This window comes from Rousettus aegyptiacus, unplaced genomic scaffold (assembly GCF_014176215.1).
Source record: "Rousettus aegyptiacus isolate mRouAeg1 unplaced genomic scaffold, mRouAeg1.p scaffold_m13_p_8, whole genome shotgun sequence".
Classification (NCBI taxonomy): Eukaryota; Metazoa; Chordata; class Mammalia; order Chiroptera; family Pteropodidae; genus Rousettus; species Rousettus aegyptiacus.
In genome coordinates this window covers 74,433,915-74,454,857 of record NW_023416311.1, presented here as the reverse complement: position 1 = coordinate 74,454,857, position 20,943 = coordinate 74,433,915, and the positions used below count along the sequence as shown (strand labels likewise).

At 38.0% G+C, this 20,943-nt stretch overlaps 1 pseudogene; it reads left to right on the top strand.

Annotated features, from left to right (window-relative positions):
- The first annotated feature begins 20,541 nt into the window (after window positions 1–20,541).
- On the top strand, window positions 20,542–20,660 carry LOC118607103 (annotated as a pseudogene).
- Window positions 20,661–20,943: the final 283 nt, after the last annotated feature.

Sequence of the window (20,943 nt, the reverse complement as noted above, 5' to 3'; positions counted from 1 at the left end):
AGGCTTCTCATCAGCACCACAGAAAGCTTGTAGCCAATGGAGTGAGGCCTTCAAAATCTGAGTACACATGATTGCCAACCTAAAATTCTTAACCCGGCCAAATAATCAAATGTGAGGGTAGGATAAAGATATTTTCAGACACTTATCTTTCATGCACCCTTTCTTAAAAAACAACTAGAAGATGTTCTCTAGCAAAATAAGGTAGTAAATTAAGACAGGAGAGGATAAGAGTCCAGGAATGGGCCCCAGGAGAGCCATAAAAGAGAAACCACAGGACAACATCCAGAGCAGCCTGGGTGTGAACCAACTCCATTTGGAATAGGAGGACAGGTGATGCTGGGAGATATTCCAGAGACAAATGGACCAATAGATGATGTGCAAGTCTTATCTAATGAAGCGGTTCTGCAGAGCCATTAGAACTGTAGGAATTATCAGTGAAAGGTGTGTTAAAAATGAAGAAATGGAAAGACAATGAGGTCAGTGAAAGAAAACCATACGCGTTACATGGCTCAGCAATACACAATATTTATACAACCATAATCATGTAAACCTCAATATTAATTAAACCAAAAATTGCACTTTAACTATGTTGGGAAGATGACAGTAGAGAGGAACCAAAGATATAAATAAATCTTTTCATAAAAATTATATTCGGCAAAACTTGACTGGCTCCTGTGGTGTGACCAGCTCTGTGCTGGGCAGCAGATGGTGAGGTGATGAAGATGTGCCTGCAAGGACCCCGCAGTCTGATGGGAGAGATTGAAAAGCAATTTGTGTTAATAAGATTTTTTCAGCAAACTTTCTGAGGCTTTGTTACAGGTGTGCCCTGTTCCTTTCTGAAAGCCTTGATCCCTTAAATGGATGATAATTTACACTTGAAAAAGATGCTTAAATTTTAGATATTTTCACTTCAGTTTTTTAAAATTGTGAGCTTCCATTCTTTACCTGTTTGCACACCATTAGGTGTTGCATGAAGTGAGGTATCGCTGAAATTCTAAATTTCTTCCAATGAGATCACAGTCATGTGTTGTTTATCGACAGGGATATATTCTGAGAAATGCATCATTAGGTGATTTTGCTGTTATGTGAACATCATAGAGTGCACTTATGCAAACCTAGATGGGTCAGCCTACTACCCATCTAGGCTCTCTGGTACAGCCTATTCCTCCTAGGCTATGGAGTGTACAGCATGTTACTGTTCTGAATACTGTAGGCAATTGTAACACAATGGTAAGTATTTGTATACCTAAACATTTCTAAACATAGAAAAGGTAGAGTGAAAATATGGTATAGAAGATAAAAAATGGTACACCATAAATGAACCTTACAGGACTGGAAGTTGCTGTGGGTGCATGAGTGGTGAGTGAATGTGAAGGCCTAGGACATTGCTGTCCATTCCTGTACTTCCTTTGGATGGGGTCAGTCATAGAACATTGAAAACGTCAATGCTGCTCTGGGAACAGGGATGTGGTGTGGGCTGGGCTAATTGAAAATTTGAAGGAGAATTGGCTGGGTAAGGCGTAGATCAACATAATAGCGACTGTCAAGAGGGAGTGAGAAGTGGCCTAAGGATTCACAGGAATAAGAAATCAAGATTGAGAAAAAAAGGAACATAGGGGATCGTCATGGCAATGTGCTTTTGGCTATTGCATATCGGAGCAGTGGTCAGGTAAGGATCTTTGTGATATTCATAAAAAAATAGAGGATGTTTAACATGGTGAAGGTATAGAATGAAGAACTCAATATTTTGATTTTAGAAATTTGTTTTTGGTTTCATCAATTCTGTCTGACACTAAGGATTTTCTGTCTGGCATTGAAATGATAGAAGAAATAAAACTTATCTGGATTTTACATCATTACAGCCTGAAAATATTTCCAAAATACAGGGACAAGATGGTTCCACATTCTGTAGAAAGCTTTTACTGAGGTGACATTGACAGTACTTGTTAAAGTAGCTCCTGTGGACCTGTGTCCTTGTACAGGATCTTAAGTCCTCAGCAAAGAATTTACAGCAATGTGCTCTGAAGACCATCCCCCTAGATCTGGGAGGGCTGTAGCACCTTATGAACATGATTTCTGCAGGGACAGGCTCCTCTGTGCTTAAACATGTCAGTGGCTGATGGGGATATAATCTGTGCACTCAAAATTGAGGTGCTGTGAGAGGAAATCTATTGCCAAGCTCCACAGATATTGCTTTTGTCAGAGAAAAAAATTCCTCCTGAATCACATATCCTTATACTTCTTACAGGAAATTCAGCTTGCTTATAGTCTTGTGGGATCACCGTTGATTGAAACATCACTATGTGGTATGTAACTGTCTTAAATATGCTCCCTGAATTGCTTCACTGTCCCTTTTTACTCTATACTTATCTTCTGGCAGAAGACTAGGCTCCTTCAGGCTTGCTGGTGTCCTTGGGTCTTTCTGGGTACTGGATTTCCCCTAAGATTTATTCATATGGAGCACCAGTTATGGTCTCTCACTGAGGCATACACGAACCCCTTGATTCAAAAGCAGGATGACTGTCCCAATTGAACACACCCTTGGGAGTAGATCTGGCAAGGCCTGAAAGTGGATGACCTCCTCAACAAGAGAGAGGGCACTTGCTGAAAAGAAAAAGTGGTAGCATAACAGCACTTGGCCTCTCCTTCAGAGAAGGAATCTATAATAACACTCTGTCCAATGGAACTTTCTATGATGGCGGAAAAAGTCTGTGTCATCCAATACCTTTGCTGTGTCTAGAGTACCTGAAAGACCAAGGAACTGAAATTTTAATTTCATTTAATATAATTTATTTAGATTTATATTTAAATAACCACGTATGGCTAGTGGCTACTATATTGGACAACACAGGTTTAGAAAGAAACTGTTTTTGGTTCAAAAATTTGTAGATATAACTTTTAAGGATTTTTTGAGCCCGTTATTTCCTTCCCTTTAGAGACTAATAATAAAAACCTAGAATTACAAGAGATGGATTAATTATTTTAAGTAGAATGGAAAAAGGGAGAATAGAGATCGGTTTGGGGGATAAAATAACCCATGGGGGAAGCTATGGTAGCAGCTAGAAATAAGAAAGGCAGAAGTATTAACTATCTTTGGAAGAAGAGAGAGGGCAGAAGGAAGAAAGGGAGCTTAGGAAACCTGCCAGGGATGAACGGTAGAGACTGGGGGCTGCAGGCTGCCCATGGCTAGGGGAGCCCAGCTATTGAGAGATCACACGACAAATAGTATGAATTCAATTCTTTTATTCATTTAATCAAAATTAACCACTCATTTATTTTAAGTAATATCTTCCCATTTAAATACTTAAATTACCATGAGTAAATGCAATGTATTATACCTTGCTTTGCATAATCAAGGCTTAATTCTCTTTAAAATTAATAGGTGAAGTCTAATGTATGCATTTGCTAATTAATGATTTGAATACCAAAATGTGTGCACAATGGCACATGTGTGTACACACACTGACAGTTTTACCTTATACTTTTTTTCCCCTGTAAATTACCTAGATTCTTCCTTAACTTATTGACTGAAAAAATGTGAGCAAAGATCTCAAGATCATTTCTCCAGAATGCATGATATCCTCTACTCAGCTTGGCAGTAGGGACCCTCATGTGCTATGTACATATTTCACACACACACACACACACACATACACACACACACACACACACACGCACACGTGCTACTCAGTTTTTTCATAAACCTTCGGGTAAATGAATGGATAACCTGAGTCTTCTTAGTACTTACTTTCTCTCAGAAGAAATATCAAATTCCTTTGGTTCAGACTTGGCCAAATGACTTTTGTCTTTAGAAAAGTATCATTTGCTCTAAACTATCATAAATCTATAAGTCCAGGAACTGAAAGATATTCCCTTTGGAAAGTAAAAATGAATAAAAAATTTAAACAATTTAAATTTGACTTACAACACTATTACCAGGGCTTATTGCCTCGGAGAAATCATTACTATATGACAGAGACTATGGTAAGAATTCTTGAAAACTATATTTCGATAATAAAACACTGACTCAATTATTTTTGTTTACAAAAAAACCCACAAATAGCTATAGCAATACTCAATATAATATACTTTATTATATTTGGGACTTTAAATTGGGTTCTGAGAAGTCAAAGGTCAAACTTGCTTCACAAGTCTTTATTTAAACAGCTCGAGAGTTTAGCAGGTTAGCAAATTTCTGCAGAATCATGAGAAAAAAAAGAAAGTACCATTCAGGAAAAGAAAACCTGACATTTTGGACAAAATTTTTTTCAGAGAGGCTAGAAATTTTAGCATCTTTTCCTTCTTTCACTCTTTCGGTTCTTGTACTAGAAAATTACAAGGGTCGAGGTACATGTATCGTCACACACGTTTATCAAAGTGACTTTTATTGAGTCTATTCTCTGTGCAGAAATGAGAACTGACATGGTGGGGAAAATTTGAAAGAAATGTAAGATCAGATCTTTCTTTCAAGAAACTGCATATGAAAAGAAATGAAAAACATACTCATAGAATAGTATAGCAAGAGCATAGAAGTAAAATCTCTAGGTACATAATTAATGAAGTCTCATCGAGTAAAGGAATTAAGAGAACTGGGTCAAGTTAATCAGGGAACGTACTTATAAAGTGATTTTGAAGCCAGACTTGAAAGGTGAAAGAAAGTTCAATGGATTGGTATGAAAGAATGCACCCCTCATTGCTTGTTCATCCCTGCTCGAGGATAGATGTAATTTTGGGTTTGTATGTATACCCAATGTTATTTGTTTTATGTATTGATTAATGGTCTGACTGAAGTGAGATGGCATTATACTGCAGATGCCGTTGAAATGCCATCATGCTACAGGGCAGGCAGAGGATGGGTGATAGTCTATGCTCTTTCCCTTTGAATGCAAAGTTCCAAGATAACTGCAGATCAGATGAGGGTACAGATCTTTCTGAAGAAGAGGCAGCTGAGAGCAGGAAAGCATGAAGCAAAAAGTTGCTTAAGAGCACCTTTGGAGGCGTCTGGAAAGGAAAGAGGGCCCTTCAGGGGCAGCACCCTTCTGTGGACCACGGTGGATGAGGGAGTGATAGGAACCCGGGTGTTCTGTACAATGTGAGACTGCAGGATACCGCTCATGCCTGATTCTCCTCACACAAGGTGGTCACTGCTCTCAAGGAGTGGGGATAGGACGGGGATATTTGGTGGTGAAGAGAGCCATGAGTTTAGGCGACTGGGAAAGGGTATAGCAAGTGCTGTGACAGAGGGGGATGAGAACGTGGTGGGGACCCAGTGGCATGTTCTGCCTCAAGGATGCATGAAGACCTCACAGAGTTGGTGAGCGACGTTGCACTTTTGAATTGGGCCCTAAAGATGGAGTAGTTGTTTTCTAGGTAGCAAAAGCAGGGTGGGCATTTCAGTCAATGGGACGAGCTGGTAAGAAAATATAAAAGTTTGAAAGGAGTGATGTGCCCCAAAAGGCTGACTCTGCACTTGGGTGGAAAGACTCCTTCCTTTTGGGTGGGGAAAGAGAGGGAAGAAATTTTGGTTCCCAGACTTATTAATGCCAAGCAATATAATGAATCCAGCCTCTAATTTGTAAGGAATCCCATGGACAGGAAAACATGTTGGATGCACTCTTGATGAGCCATTAGCAAAATTCAGACAGTGGCCAACTCCTGGTCTAACTTCCTGAGTCCTTCACCAAATAAATTGTAAGAAAAAGAAAAGGGTTGAGGGAGTATTTTCAGGTTTAAAGAGACTTAAAGCATATCTTTTTTTTTTTAATAGGCAAGATTAATCTGTAGTTTTTTTTTTTTTTATCACTGGAGTGATAAACTATAAAGGAATACAGAAAAGACTTCCATAAAAATCAGAATAGTAATTTGGGAGGAAGGGAAGGACTATGATTGGGTTATACAAAGGGGCTTCTGGAGTTGCTGGCAAAGTTCTGTGTGTCTAAAATGGGTAGCAAGGGTCTATAGCAGAAAAAAAACCCAGATAAAAGGAAACCTCAAGCCTTTCTCTCTTACCAATAATTTGTGCATTGTGCAGGCCTGGTGTTGAATTTTAAATCACATCTCCCAGTTCCTCTGACAGTCGTACATGTTTGTTTTATAGTAAGGAGTTAAATATCTCAAACTGTGGATACCAGCATTGAATGTACATGACTACAGCCAGACATTAAGCAGGAATAATAATAAAGCAATAAGAAATGTGGTTAAACAAATACGTTCCCAATTCCCTTTGTCTTCTTCAAACATCTAATGCAGATGTCTCTATTCTTATTAGCCAAGCTCTTTGCTTTTCTCTCTACTCCTCTCCTGGCGCTGATAGAAGCAGCATGTCTTGAAAAGTGTTTTCCCATAAAGAAGGCTATCAGGCTCTCTTAAATATAAACAAGTAAAAGTAACTAAGGACAATTTTTGTGCATAACTAAGGACAATTTCTGTGTATGTGATGCTTTTGATACTGGTCTATGTAGTAATTCTGGCTTGCTTGCTTTAATGAATAAGGCACAGACTTTGCTGTCCTTGTGTGTATATTAACTCCTCACACAAAGGCAGGAGGATACGATGTGAATAACAAATCATGGATCAGATGTTTCAGGTCAACAGAGCATTCACAGTGAACATCGTTCAATGTGATAGCCAAGGTCAATTGAAACTGTAATGACACTTGACAGAAGGAGAAGAGACAGAGAAAGAGCCTTCAAAGTTCGAAGGGGATTAGCAATCAAGAGTTAACCATCATGTGTTAGTTATTTTTATAAAAGAGAGTTTATTTCGAGTGGTTCTTATGCTGAACTCTTGCATGGAATTTAGACAAGTGGTAGAGTAAAACCTTGGCTTTCCAGTACCTTTTTGGAATGGGTCATTCCAGACAGCCAAACATTCTGAAAAGCTAGAAACTCATCTCATTAAACACAAAATATTTTAAAAATGAGGTTGGGTGAAAAACTTTTTGGAAAATGTTTTATACACTCTCCTGAAAGGCCAATAGAAAGATTTCAGCCTTTGGAGGGCAAGAGAGCTGGAATACCCCAGCCTCATTTACTAACTGAGTTCTCTTGTTTATTAGCCTTAGTGAGCTGTGGTTTCTTAACCTGTAAAAATGGAAGTAATCGCGCTATATAGTAAGTGTTGGTTAATTGTACCACATACTAAGTACTCCTCACTATTGGCTTCTCTTAGGCTGCCAGGCTGCTCTAGGCTTCCATATGATAGACAAAGTCTTGGAAAATACCAATATCTGGCAAGAACCCAGAAAGCATGGAAGGATACACTTGACTAAGTTGGAGGATTCTGGGCGTGAGAGGTCCTAGAGAGAATCGGGTTTGGGTAGGGCTGGCTCTGAGAGCTGAGTAGGCAGCATCTGTGTGATGTGATTGAGAAGGGTCCGTTGCCCCCATTCTTTCCCCTCTCTGCTCACTATAATCAGGATGCCTCCTTTGAGGTCAGACATTAATTCTTTAAAAATTTCCTCTGAAACAGGATCTTGGAAGATGTGGCAGATACTACAGAGATCTGCCTTCAAGGAAGACCTCACTGCTGAACTTCAGGGCGTGTATTTCATTGCAGCCTCTAGTCCTTTCTTCAGAGTTGGTTTCAACTTTCAGCTAACATCATAATTCTTTGGCCTGAGCAAATGGTTCGTAGTTGAGGGCATGCTTTTTTTCTAGGTGATACCCAGCCAATGACTGAAGAAGGTGATGGAGCCAGGGCCACGTATTTCTGCCCAATGTTGTATAAGTCTAACAGAGTAGTTTGCTATTGGGATGGCAGAGAGCTTGTCATGTTTGCCTTGCAGTCTGAGAGTTCTCTTTGTTCAATCCTGTTTCTCCCTTTCTCTTTCATAGGTGTTACTCCTCAGGAAACATTTTATGTTCCTAACTCTTTCTTGGCACCTGTCTGCTTCTTGGCACAAAGGGAGGGCACAAGTCAGCTGGGGAGGGGAAGAAGTAGCACAGCATAGACTAATGAGTTGGTAACCTAGTCTGACCGTTTGTGTCCTTCTCAAATCAATATGCTGAAATCTCACCCTCAATGGGATGGTATTAGGAAGTGGGGGCCTTGGAGGCTTTGTCCTCATGAATGACAGTAATGCCTTATAAAGGAGCCCTGAGAGAGCTTCCCTGTCCCTTTTATCTTGTCCCTTCTGTGATAAGAAGTAGGCATTCTGCAACCTGGAAGAGGTCCCTCACCAGAACCCAACCATGCTGGCACCCTGATTTTGGGACTTTCAGCCTCCAGATCTGTGAGAAATAAATTTCTGTTTGTATGCTGCCAAGTCTGTGGCATTTTGTTACAGCAGGTACAATGGACTAAGACACCAAGAATGTGGCAGGAAATTCTGCCCAGTTTAATGAGGACAAGAAAATGTTGTGAGGGCGCATAAGGGGAGATTTCCAGGCAGCCAAAGGGCAGCTCCAAGAGTTATAGAGAAGAGAGTAATGAAGATGACCAGTGTCTTCTTTATGATGAGGTGTAGACTCGAGTTTGAAGGTATCCCCACTTGGGGACACAGTTACCAGCCAGGAACAGAGACACATAGGGGAGGAAGGGAAGTAGCTGAATAGTGCTTTACCTAGATGATCTTCAACCTTGCAACCACTCTGCAAGTTCGATGCAAATGGGAAAAAATGAAACCCACGGGGGTTAGGTAAATTGCTCAAGCTAGTGAATGGTGCAGGTCTGACTGATTATAGATCTTTTTCACTGAGATGTCTCTAGAAAGAGTGAGATGAAGATTTATTACTTTTTTTTTTGGTCTGGTCAGCATCTTTAGCCTTTAAAGTGGGCTGTCAATCACGTAACTCTGTCTTTCTGATCGTGGGGCTTGGAGTGAGAATAGAGTGGCATGACTCAGGCTGGCTGATCAGATTACTCAAAATCCCTGTGTTTAGTGTAACCCAAGGTATTTTCAGAGATTAATGTGGATGCTGGGGGAGAGTTTTCTCTCTTTACTTACTGGGATTACAAGCCAAAATACGCTATAAATCTGGAGCTCCTAGGGGCATCTTTCCTACCACTTGAAAGCCTGTCTGAGGATAAAGCCATTGTCATGATAGAATTTGAGGACACTTTATATACATAAGAAAAATATTCTTTTGTTTTGTTTTTTTTTTTTGAGTTATTTTGATTTGGGTCCCTGCTATTACCATCTATGTGTATTTTGACTAATTCAATACCAGTTGCTCAAATTGTTCCTGGTGCTAACACTGATATTGCCTCTGAAAAGTGTTCAGCAGCTAATCAAAACCTAATGTGATTTTTTGAAAAATAAAACATCTGCTTCTAATAGGAATGGCTTAATACTGTTTACCCAATGTTTCTTGACAAGAATCCAATTATAATCTTGTATGTGAATCAAAAATAACAACTTTTATTAGATTTTTCAAGTCCCATAAAACTTTATTCTGAAACAGAGTTAGGATGTTCTATTTGAGAAATATCTCAATTTTATAAAAAGTTGAGCATGAAAGGAAAATAGTTGAAATATGACCACTGGGTAGCAACACTGAACTGGATTTCTCAGGGTCTGAGAAAAAATAAAAATGAAAATATTTTAGATCATAACCCTCAGTCTAAAATAATATACTTTGTGACAAGGTAAAAAAAAAAAAAAGCCATCCTTGAAATACTTCATTAAAGACAGGTATGGTAGATATTTGGAAAAACCATTTCAGGAGTTAGCCTACCTAGGAAACTATTTGTTAATGCAGTACTGCTGAGACCAGGGAATTTTCTAGTGTTTAGAAAGGGTTTTTAGGTGACTCCCTTAAAAGGAAGCCATCAACTTAAGCACAACTATGATAGTCTTCCGATACTCTATGTCTTGGAAATGGGGAGGCATAAGAACAATACTAAAAAAGGAAGGTTGTTCAGTGGTAATCCAGACCTGAACATGGAATGAAGATGCGGTCTACGCCTGTAATCTCAGATTCCAATTACTGTCCTAACATGCCTCTCCAGACTTCTTCAGGCTCTACTGAGCTGCTTGCTGCTTCTTGTTTCCTTGGCTTTATAAGACAATTGCATTCACTAGTGCTTAAGGTGGTTCCACCCTCCCTAAAGTGCTGTTTCTTCTACTCTGATTCTAAGATAATATGTCTAAAAGGGTCCTCGAAAGCACCTCCTAGCACTACTTGTTTGAAAGATTTCTGTTGTACACAGCTACTCCCTCCTCTAACCCTGCCACCAAGGTTTGATTTGAGAGCTCCTTGAGCTCATTTGCAAAGCCCTATCATCTTCAGACTGTTAACTTGCTCACTTCCTTAAGCGTTTTGTTTTACCCTCTCCACTCTCCATCACATTACAGCATTCAACAGCTCAGTTAACACAGTCACAAATAATTGCTGTACATTTACACATGCTGGCCCTGTTTGATGTATTGAGGAGATAGTGGTGACAAGATAGAGAAGTATCTGCCTTTTTAGACCTTATATTCTTTGAATAACTTGCAAGCACATGCAGGCTGACAGGTAAAGGGAACCCCTCACCTAATTATCCTACCTCATTCCGTAAATAAAGGTCTCTATATCCACACATATGCCTCCCCACATCTTAGTGGAGAAGCTGTCTTTCTACCTGTTCAAGACTAACCTTGCTATCTGAGATATTTCCTGTTGTCTCCTGACTCCTCATGGAATTTTCTTCCATAACCAATTCCTCACTTGTGAATCTTTGCGTTTTCTACTTTATTAGCTATTTTCCCTTTATATACACACATACATACATACATACATACACACATACATACATACATACATACATTAATCAAATATAAGTGGAGGCCACATACCACTCAGTCTTTGGGTGTCAGTAGACTATAAAAGCAGGTAGAACAATACAGGTTGGTGATTGCATGATAGAAAATATACCTGTACAAATTATAGTACATCAATGAATTTTATTCATGCTTGTGCATTATTAATCAGTTTCCTACCACCCTTCTTGAACTGAAGAAAATTAAACTCTTGACAAACAGTGATCCCACAAAGATACTACCAACTGGTATATTCTTTCTGAAATAATTACCTCTTCTCAGCTGTCTTAGTTCAGGCTGCTATTATAAATACCAGATTGCAGTGGCTTATACAACAGATAATTTTTTTTTTTCACTGTTTTGGAGGCTGGGAAGTCCAAGATTAAGGTGGTACTTTTTGCTGGATTTGAAAATTAAACATTTTATTTTTATTCTTTCGGTTTCTTTTCTTTAAAGTTTTTAACATGCACAACCAATTTAACAAAATCTAAATTTTTGTTACCTATTACATCTTGTAAGACTTTCAACATAAGTTAGTATTATTGAGTTTGAAAAAACAAATAAAACATACTTAATTTACCCACAGAAAATGGATGTCTTTGCTCACCATACACCTAACTCCTTCCTTTTGGGTTGAATTTCCTTTTTTTCTGAAGTATTCCTCCCTCTAGACCTTTCAGAGAGGGTATGTGTGAGTTTTAAACTCTTTCAGTATTTGTTTAAAAAAGTCTTTATTTTGGCCTCACTCTTGAATAATATTTTTTCAGGGTATAGAATTGTGGGTTGCCTGTTATTTTTTTTCAGCCCGGAGATTTGATTCTACTGTTTTTTGTGTTTTTTTTTTGCAATCTATTTGCTGTTGATGAAATATGTGATACCAGCTATTTCTTTATTGATACTCTGTTTTCTCTGGTTGCTTAGAAAATTTTTCTCTTGATTTTTATATTCTGAAGTTTCATTAAAATGTGACTCATTGTACTTTATTTGTATTCATATTTATCTTGCTTGAGACTCAGTATGCTTCTAAACGCATTCTTTTAATGCTTAAAAATTAAGCATTAAAAATTTCAAGAAAATTATCTTTTCTCAAATATTGTTTTTCATCCACTATCTCTGGACCAGGGGTCAGTAAACTATGACCCAAGGGCCAAATCTGGCCACTACTTGTTTTTGTAAATAAAGTTTTATTGGATCACAGCCATGTTCATTTGTTTATGTATCTATCTATGGCTGCTTCTGTACTACATCTGCAGAGGTGAGTACTTGTGATGGATTGTATGTCCCACAAAGCCTAGTAGGCTTACTATTTGTTTCTTTACAGAAAAAACTTACCAATCTCTGCCCCAGAGTTTCATTCTGGAACTTCTATTAAATGTAAGTGGACTTTTCATACTTTTCCTTATGTCTATTAATATCTACATCTAGTTTTCTATAATTTTATTTATGCTACATTCTTGGTAATTTTTTTAAGTTTATCATTTTTTTCTGTTATATTTTGTGTAGTATATATATATCAGTAATGAGGGTTGGTTAGCTCAGTCTGCCATGTTTTCAGAACCAGAGATCTGCTTATCCCTTTAACACATCATCCTAACTAAAACACTTAGGACAGCTAACAACAAGTGATCTAATCATCTGGTAGTTAGTTGAGGTTTTCCTGAGAACTAGAATCAATAGAATATATGTATACATATCTTTTAAGAAATTAACTCCCACAATTATGGAGGTTGGCAAGTTCAAAATCTTCGGGTGAGCCCTCAGTATGGAGACCCAGGGAAGAGCTAATGTTGCATTTCAAGTTCAAATGCAATCTGCTGTAGAATTCCCTCTTGTTCAGAGAATGTTAATCATTTGTTCTTTTCAGGTCTATAACTGGTATGATGAGGCCCACCCACATTATGGTGGGCAATTTGCTTTACTCAAAGTCCACCAACTTAATTGTTAATCTCATCCATAAACAGCCTCACAGGAACATACAGAATAATGTATGCCCAGAAATCTGGGTACTGTGGTACAGCCAGGTTGACACATTAAACTTAACCATCACAAGTTCATCCCTTGTCAACTTGGCATCCATATTCACCATCAAGAATCATGCTTAATTTCCAAATAAAGATAATAAGGTCATACTTATGCTTAACATGATACAACTACTCTGCACACAACCAAAATGCACTAATCTTTTCCCCATAGAAGGATGCAAAGTCATTGGTAATGTTTATTCTTCTTGATATCCCATAACTGAAATATTATAACGTAAATTTAACAATACTTAAAAATTATGATAGAAAGTCAACACATTTCATGATGCATGATTAGGAAATAAGAGAGGAAAGAAAACAAAGATATTTGCTATATACACTTGTACGCACACAAATATATTTATAACAAAATAAGGAAGAAATATCCATGACAATTATAGTTCTTGTTCTTATAATTGGCCATGTGGTTGTAGTTAGTATTTGTAACTGTTGTCTTCTGCTATCTATTCCATATTCCTTTCTCTCTCAGTAAGCACCTCATCTGATCATGGTTTTTTGCCTGGTGGGGTAACCCACACCTTTTTCCCCAAGGATCTGGGCCATTGATACTCCTTTTTGGACTGGGTTGTAGCAGTTTTCCATTGACTTTAATCATAGAACATGGTAATATTAACATATGTCCTGAGGGATCTCCTGTATTTCAGACCCCCTTCCTCACCTCCACTGTGGTGTAGCAGTTTAATTTCTCATTAATGGTCAGGATTAATCACCCCGGGCAGTATAGTTGGTTTAGAGGCATAATGAATCCAGAGTGACTGGGTGACAGTCTTCACTTCTAGTTCAAAGGAATCATTATGGTGTTTCCTGGTGGTAGTATCCCTCATTTTGGAACTAAGACCATTAGGCCACCATAGGATAACAGCACAGGGACAGAAAGCAACCATTTTGCTAGTTAGTCACTAGGAATAATAGTGAGTGGTGCCAATCCCATTTCCACCCCTTAAAAAAACTTAATTCCTGGAGCCATGAATCCTAGCTATAGGAGAAAAAGAACCATATATTAAACACTGATTCAGAGCATCTGCTGCTTCCTGGAGAACTTGTCCCAGGCCCACAAGATATTGCCATCTAGCTGGTGCTGTAACTGAGTCTTCAAAAGGACATTTAAAAAAAAGGCCATTCCATTGTTCTATCAAGCCATTTGCTTTAAGATGGTGAAGAACATGGTAAGGCCAGTGAATTCCATGAGTTATTGCCCTATTGTTACACTTCTTTTGCTGTGAAGTGATTTCCTTGACCAGAAGCAAGACTGTGCAGATTACCATAACAATGGTTAAGGCATTCTGTAATTCCCCAGATTGTAGTTTTGGCAGAAGCACTATATGAAGGAAAAGGAAATCTATATGCAGAGTAAATGTATTTTTTTTACCCCTGGCACACAATGTACAAAGTCAGTTCTCCTCTCTAAAACTGTATATAATCATAAACACAATTGATTGACTTGTTGGAGTTACCAGAAATAAGCTGAAACTGTGGAAAGCCTATGAAAGAATTTAAGTGTTTAAAAACAAGGAATAATGTAATAAATCTTTATACAATACAACTGAACCCACAAAAGTATTGAAGCATTTATATTCCAGAAATCAACCCGAGTACAAAAATAATTGTGTTAAACTTCTAAAATATATACTAATTTCCTCTTATACTAAGCACAGCCACCTTCTTAAAGGAAACACCAATGACCCATATTTTAAACTAAAACACACACTGCTCTTAGTAAAAAAAAAAAAAACAAAGTCATTTAAAGCAGCTAATTAAAACTCCATTTAAGCAATTACAATGGGTAACAAGATCACAAAATCATTAGCAAAGTAGAAGCTTATCAGTGAAGCTTCCACATGATCTTATAGACTAGAAGTAGACTGGTCAGGCTTCATAGACATCAGATAACTGAAGTTGCTAAACTCCATTAAGTCTTCAAATTTCAGTGTCCCAGTTTTTTTTGAGAAGCACTAGAGCAAAAAAAAAAAAAAAAAAAAAAAAGAGCTATGATAAGGTAAATATACCACGACCTCTGGTAAGAATTGGCCTGAAGTTTTAGGCATAAAAGCTTAGTGTTGGTTATATCTATCTCTATAGCTATCTATCTATTATCTATATATCTATCTATCTATCTATCTATCTATCTATCTATCTATCTATATCATCTATGTCAATATCATCTATATCTATATCATCTATATCTGTGTTGTAATAGTTTTCCATTGACTTTAATCATAGAACATTGTGTGTGTGTGTGTGTGTGTGTGTGTGTGTGTGTGTGTGTGTGTCTCAGAATGAAGTCACAGTGCTTTTCTGTAAATTTGACTCCCAGGAAAGAGTAAACTGAAAGGAAAAGATGAGAGGCTAAGTACATCAAATTCCTTATCTGTGCATTCTGACTCTTCTAGACCTTGACTGTGGCATGATGCTTATTCTCAGTGCTGAGATAGAGATATGGTAATAGCTTCTTAGATGGTGCCCAGTGGACCCTATCTCCTAGTGTACTAGTGTATTCCTCTTTATGTTTCCAGTGCATTGAACCTGGAATGAACCTGTGGCTCACTTAAATCAATAGAATTTGGCAGAAATAACCTTATGCTAGTCCTGGGACTAAGTCTTGAGAGGACTTGGTAGCTTCTACTTCTGGAAAAGAAAGAGAATCTGAGGTGTAATTTGGGGCAAATGATGGATATTTCACTTTTAGACACAGAATTTGAGGTGTTTGTAGGTGATCTAGTGAAATATAATGGGCAAATGGATCAATGTCACTTTGGAGAATCTGGAGCTGCCACATGAGAAGTGTAGCTATTCTGCTGGAGAGACCACATAGAGAGACCTCATGAAGAGGCCGTATGGAAAAGGAGAGGTCTTGAGATGACATAGGGAAATAGCACCCAACTGTCCCAGTGTTCCAGCTATATCCAATCTAGCTGTCTCTACCAGGCACTAGTCACACGGGAGAGCCAATTGGCTGTTCCAGTTCAATCAGATGCTCAGGTGACCACAGCCCCAGCTGACTTCATGTAGGGTAGAACCATCCAGATGAACCTAGTCATAAGGGGAATAACATGGTTGTTGTTTAAAGCCACTGTTTAAAGTGGTTTCTAACACAGCGATAGAGAACCGAAACAGGGGTCATTGATTGTGAGTGAGGTCTTGTTTAGTTATTCACTTAACTGAATTTTATTTCCAGGCATAGAACAGAGTTATCACTGGGAAGCAGCTGCCTGGCCAGTGACTGTATTTCCCAACATCCTCTGCATTTACATGTGGCCATGTAACTACATCTTACCAACAGAATGTCAGCAGAAATGATTTCTAATGAGCCAAGGCTTTACAGAAGTCATTATACCTTTTCCGTGCTTTCTTTCCCCTTGTGCTAGCTGGATACAAATAGCTTCAAGGCCTTAGGGACTCCCAGATGGAAGAAGCCTTGATTTGTGAGTCATGGCAAGGAGGAGAGTCAGTTACCAACTAAGAACACTCACTGTGAAAAGTTATATAGGAGAAATAAATTTCTTTTGTGTTTGGGCTTTTAAAAAATCGAGGTTTATTTGTTTCAGTAGCTCGCATTCCCCTAATAGTTGTTTATTCATTTGAAAATTCATTTAATTTTTTTCATTGATGACAGCACTACTAGCTTTAAAACTGTAGACATTAATTCATTTCCTTTGCCTCTGTTATCACATATGTAAAATGGGGCTAACGTTATGTATGTCATAGGATTGTTATTGTACTAAATGAGATGTAGTCTTTATTGAGCATTATTGTGTGACAGACCCTGTGCTAAACATTTTATGTAGCTTATCTCATTGAATCATCCCAGTAGCACTGAGAAGTTCTGTTAATATTCATGTTTCATAGGTATGAAAACAGTAGCTTAGAGATGTTGAGTACTTATCTGATATTACATGGCTAGTAATGGCCATCAGGATTTAGGCTAAGGCTACCTAAATTCAGAGACCACATGCCTAAGCACTAGGCTATTTTGAATAGGACCAGCACAAAGCCTGACACATAAATGCACAATAAACATAAATTTTATTTTCCTTTCATGTAAAGGAAAGAAGCAGTATAAAACCTAAGTATAAGTGTATGCTAAGTTCCGAACATACACACAAGCTTATACCGCCTTACTTTTATTCATACTCGTTTTTAGCTTGGTGTGTTTAAACTAGAAGTAAACTGGAATTTATTTGTGTTCATTGCCAGGACCACCACACAGCATAATAGTTCCTCTCACCTGAGAATGTGATTATTTTGTGCTTATAGCCCAACAATCATCCACATGATCAGAAGGAACAGTAAGATCATTGAAGGAGTGAATTCTAAAATGATTAATACATTTTAAAGTCACTTGTGAAACATTCATGTTATTGACCTGCTGGATGAAAATTGACAGAAAACCCACCTCAGGATGGACATTACTACAGGACGTGCAGGAATTCTGGATCCCTAAAGTCTTTCTTATTTTATTTAATATAGCACATATTTCTCAAAACAAATTAAAACATCTAGTCTGAGGTACACCTTAGAAATAGACTGACCTTTATGATTTTGGTCATGCAGCATTTTATATACCTGAAGTACCTCTTTTAAAAATTACAAACTGTAATAGGAGAGCTGGTCCTTTCTCTAAAGTCATATCTGCTATTATTAGATTGTCTACAGAACCAAGCTCAGAGTTCTTTTTCAAAAAAGTGCAGCAATTTTCCTCATTTTAATTGCTATACCCAGAGTAATTTGTCTTTAGGGCTCTGGAGCTGCTGAACCACTTTCTTCTTTCGCCTGAAGTTTCATCAAGGCAATATGCTTAATCAATGTTTGCCGATGTTTATGGTCTAATGCTTACTGACAGCAGGTGCAAAAAAAAGAAAAAGTAAATCCCCATCTGCATAAAAATCTCCCTTAAATTCCCCAGCATGCTGTTTTGCTGTAATTTTAGTAGACAGGTGATTTTTCATGGCACCTTCATGAGTGGCTTCCCCCGTAGTTGGCTCCATTTCCCTACCTGCTGTTCCTAGAAACTGTGCTCTTACTTGCACCACCACGTGGTTGCCCATTTCAGGCTCTCTACTTGGCTTGTTGATGAACACTCCTTAGTGATTGGTTTCCACACCCTGGTCCAGGAAATGGACTCTGTCCCTGAGCAATTTGGAAGCTGTTGGTAATCCATAAATTAAGCCAAACCAGCGGTGGGCTGTGGGATTGCACCTTTTGCATAATAGCAGAGACCCTTCATTAGCCTCTTTGATTCAAAGGATCTATTTCCAAAGGTATAGAATGGACAGGAATTTAACCAAGGGAAGTATGTTAACCTTAATGATAGTCACTTGGCTAATTACCCATCAAGGTCCTGGAAATGTGCATCCAACTGCAGCCTTCTCATTATTTGTTTACTGAAGCAAAGAAGCAGCTCACCTTTCTGCCCCCCATTAGGGAAGGGTAGTTTATAAGCTGAAGACAGTTTACAGTGCTCCAGGCAGGCATTTTTTTTCACTTGGCTTCTTCATTTCAGTTAACCTCAGATTCTTTTAGGCAAAGGGAACAGTTTATCATCTCTTTCTGCTGAGGTAGGAAGAAAAGGAGGAGGGCTTGGCCTCTCGGAGAGACTCCTTTTGACCCCTGTGTGTTGTCAGTTTTTCCACGTGTATTGCTGGCCTGCCAATATGCAGGGTTGTGCTGAAAATTATGTGGGATCCAATGCAGATGCTAAATTTTGAAATATTATTTAAAATTAAGGCACTAGTTTACTCTGTAGAACTAAAATGTTGGTAACACCATGCCTGGACAGTGGGCTTCTTCTAATGTCAGGTAGCCAAAATAAAGGCAGCAGAACTAAACCACATTAAAAGACTGTTTTGTTTCCCTTGTTCTTAAGATGTGTAAAATACACAATTGCCCTCATAAGCACTTCAAAGACTCCCTGAGGATATGATACACATTTTAAAATGTAACCGAGTTCTAAATATACCATTGCTTTTTTCTGATGCAGCTTTCTCCTCTACCACACATTATTTCTCAAACTCTACTTGAAGATCTTGCTCAATCGGCTTAAAAAATAAGAAAAGAATAAGAAAATTGGGTGGGAGTGAAAATCAACCCCTTGGGATGGGGGCTTGTTCAAAGGGCAGACATAAAACGACAAGCAAAGGAGAATTAAACAAAGCCTTGTGAGAGAAATCTCAAAACAAGATGTATCAGAACCAATAGAAATTCAAGATCAATTGTGTCAGCAGATCAAAGACAAGACCTAGCCTAGTGAGGAGTATTAACTATCATCAGGGGAGACACATCCTACTTACTAGAGTGAAATAGACACTTTGCTTCTCTATGGTGATTAGGCTAGCTTTTGAGTCATGAAAACCAAAATGAGCAAAGTAGATACATTTACCCATAGACTGGGGTTAGAAACTGAGGAAAAGATATATTAACGTTGTAAAAAGTGTTCTAGACAGCTTAGGTACTAGAGATTTTAGCGGCTAGAGTCCATCGTTCCTGGCAGAGAAGCTGTGTTCTACACATACAGGACCTGTATCTCATTGACAGGTATTGTGTAAGATTTCCTCTGTGCTTCATTGAGTAACCCTTGCTGCTTATCTGGCAGATAAGCAAAAAACCTGTTCCTCAATTTTAATTTAGCAGACTTAAATAAATGTATTGTTGGCTGAGAATCAGGACCATGGAGTAATGATAACAGTCATGATAGAAAGATTTGGCAGGAACAACTACACAGATTTGTCCAGACTCTATTTAGAGACCTCCATGAGATGGAGGGTGATAGACTGCCAGTACTCTGTCTAGCTGCCAGGAGTCTATATTCATCTCAGTACTGGAACATTTAAAACAATGCTCAAAATGAACCATACTGTTCATGCAGCACAAACAATGTGCATACCTAGAAAAGTAAAAAGTTTACTAAGTATGACTATAAAATTAAAGTCAGTGCTCTTTCATCAAGATAAAACATGGGCCCATATTCCTGATGGCCTATAGTCCATAATAAAATAACCCTTGATTCCTAAGGAACAGAATGGTATAAACAGAGCTAAAATATCATGAACAAGCGTGATTAAGCAGATGATTCAAAATGCAACTGAACTGTCACATAATGGCTATCGACAAGTAGAACAGGAAAACAGAAGAGGTTAGCCTTTAATTGAATATTTGTGTAAGCTCTGTAACAAGTGTTACTGGGAAGTAAACTGTTACTACAGGGTAACAGAGAAAACTGAGCCACAGAGAAGTGAGATCAGTTGATCTGCTCTGTAAAATGGGTAGGTCAGTCTTGGTTGATAATCTAGTTTCTGATCTATCAGTTATCTTATTATAAACTAGTGCTACACTCCTGTTAAATACATTATTAGGTTTTTGTTTGTTTGTTTGTTTGTTTGTTTGTTTGTTTTTACTTTACAGAGATAGTCCCAATAAGTCTACAAATTGGTTGATGTGGAAAATTATCTTCATGAGACTCTGGACAGCTAGTCCTTTCCCAGCTCCTCCAAAAATCTATCATTTGATAAAGTTAGGCAAAGGATGGATGAGAAAGTTCATAATTTGAGATTAAACTTGGGCCTCCCTTAATTTCTTTGACTTGAACAAAGAGAGAATAGCGAATCATCACTTAGGATAATTTCTTCAATAGAGAATGTGTAACACCTTTAGGAGTCACCTAGTACCCTTTTTACTTGGTGAATGTGGATCTAAAAGAGAGATTAAATGAACAAGTGAGTTTACTAATTGATTAAAAACATTTTAAAATCTTCCAATCTGCTCTATGGCCATGCCACCCTGAACAAGCCCGATCCTATCTGATCTCGGAAACAAAGCAGGGCTGGGCCTGGTTAGTACTTGGATGGGAGACTATCTAGGAAGACCAGGTGCTGTAGACATAAAAAATAAGGAATTGTAAACTAACAAGGTCTTTGCAATCTGTGAGGTCAACCAAAGGTTGCCTCGCCTAAAAAAATTTTTAAAAAATATATAAAATCTCTCAATCTGATTGTGGATGCATCTATTGCATTTTGAGTACTTTAAAATTTTGCTTTATATATTTTAACACTATATTATATGTACACAACTTTCAAATAATTTTTCTTTCCTGTGAATTGAAAATTTTATCATTATAAAGTGTACTCCTTTATTTTTAATAATACTTTTGCCTCAAGTTTTACT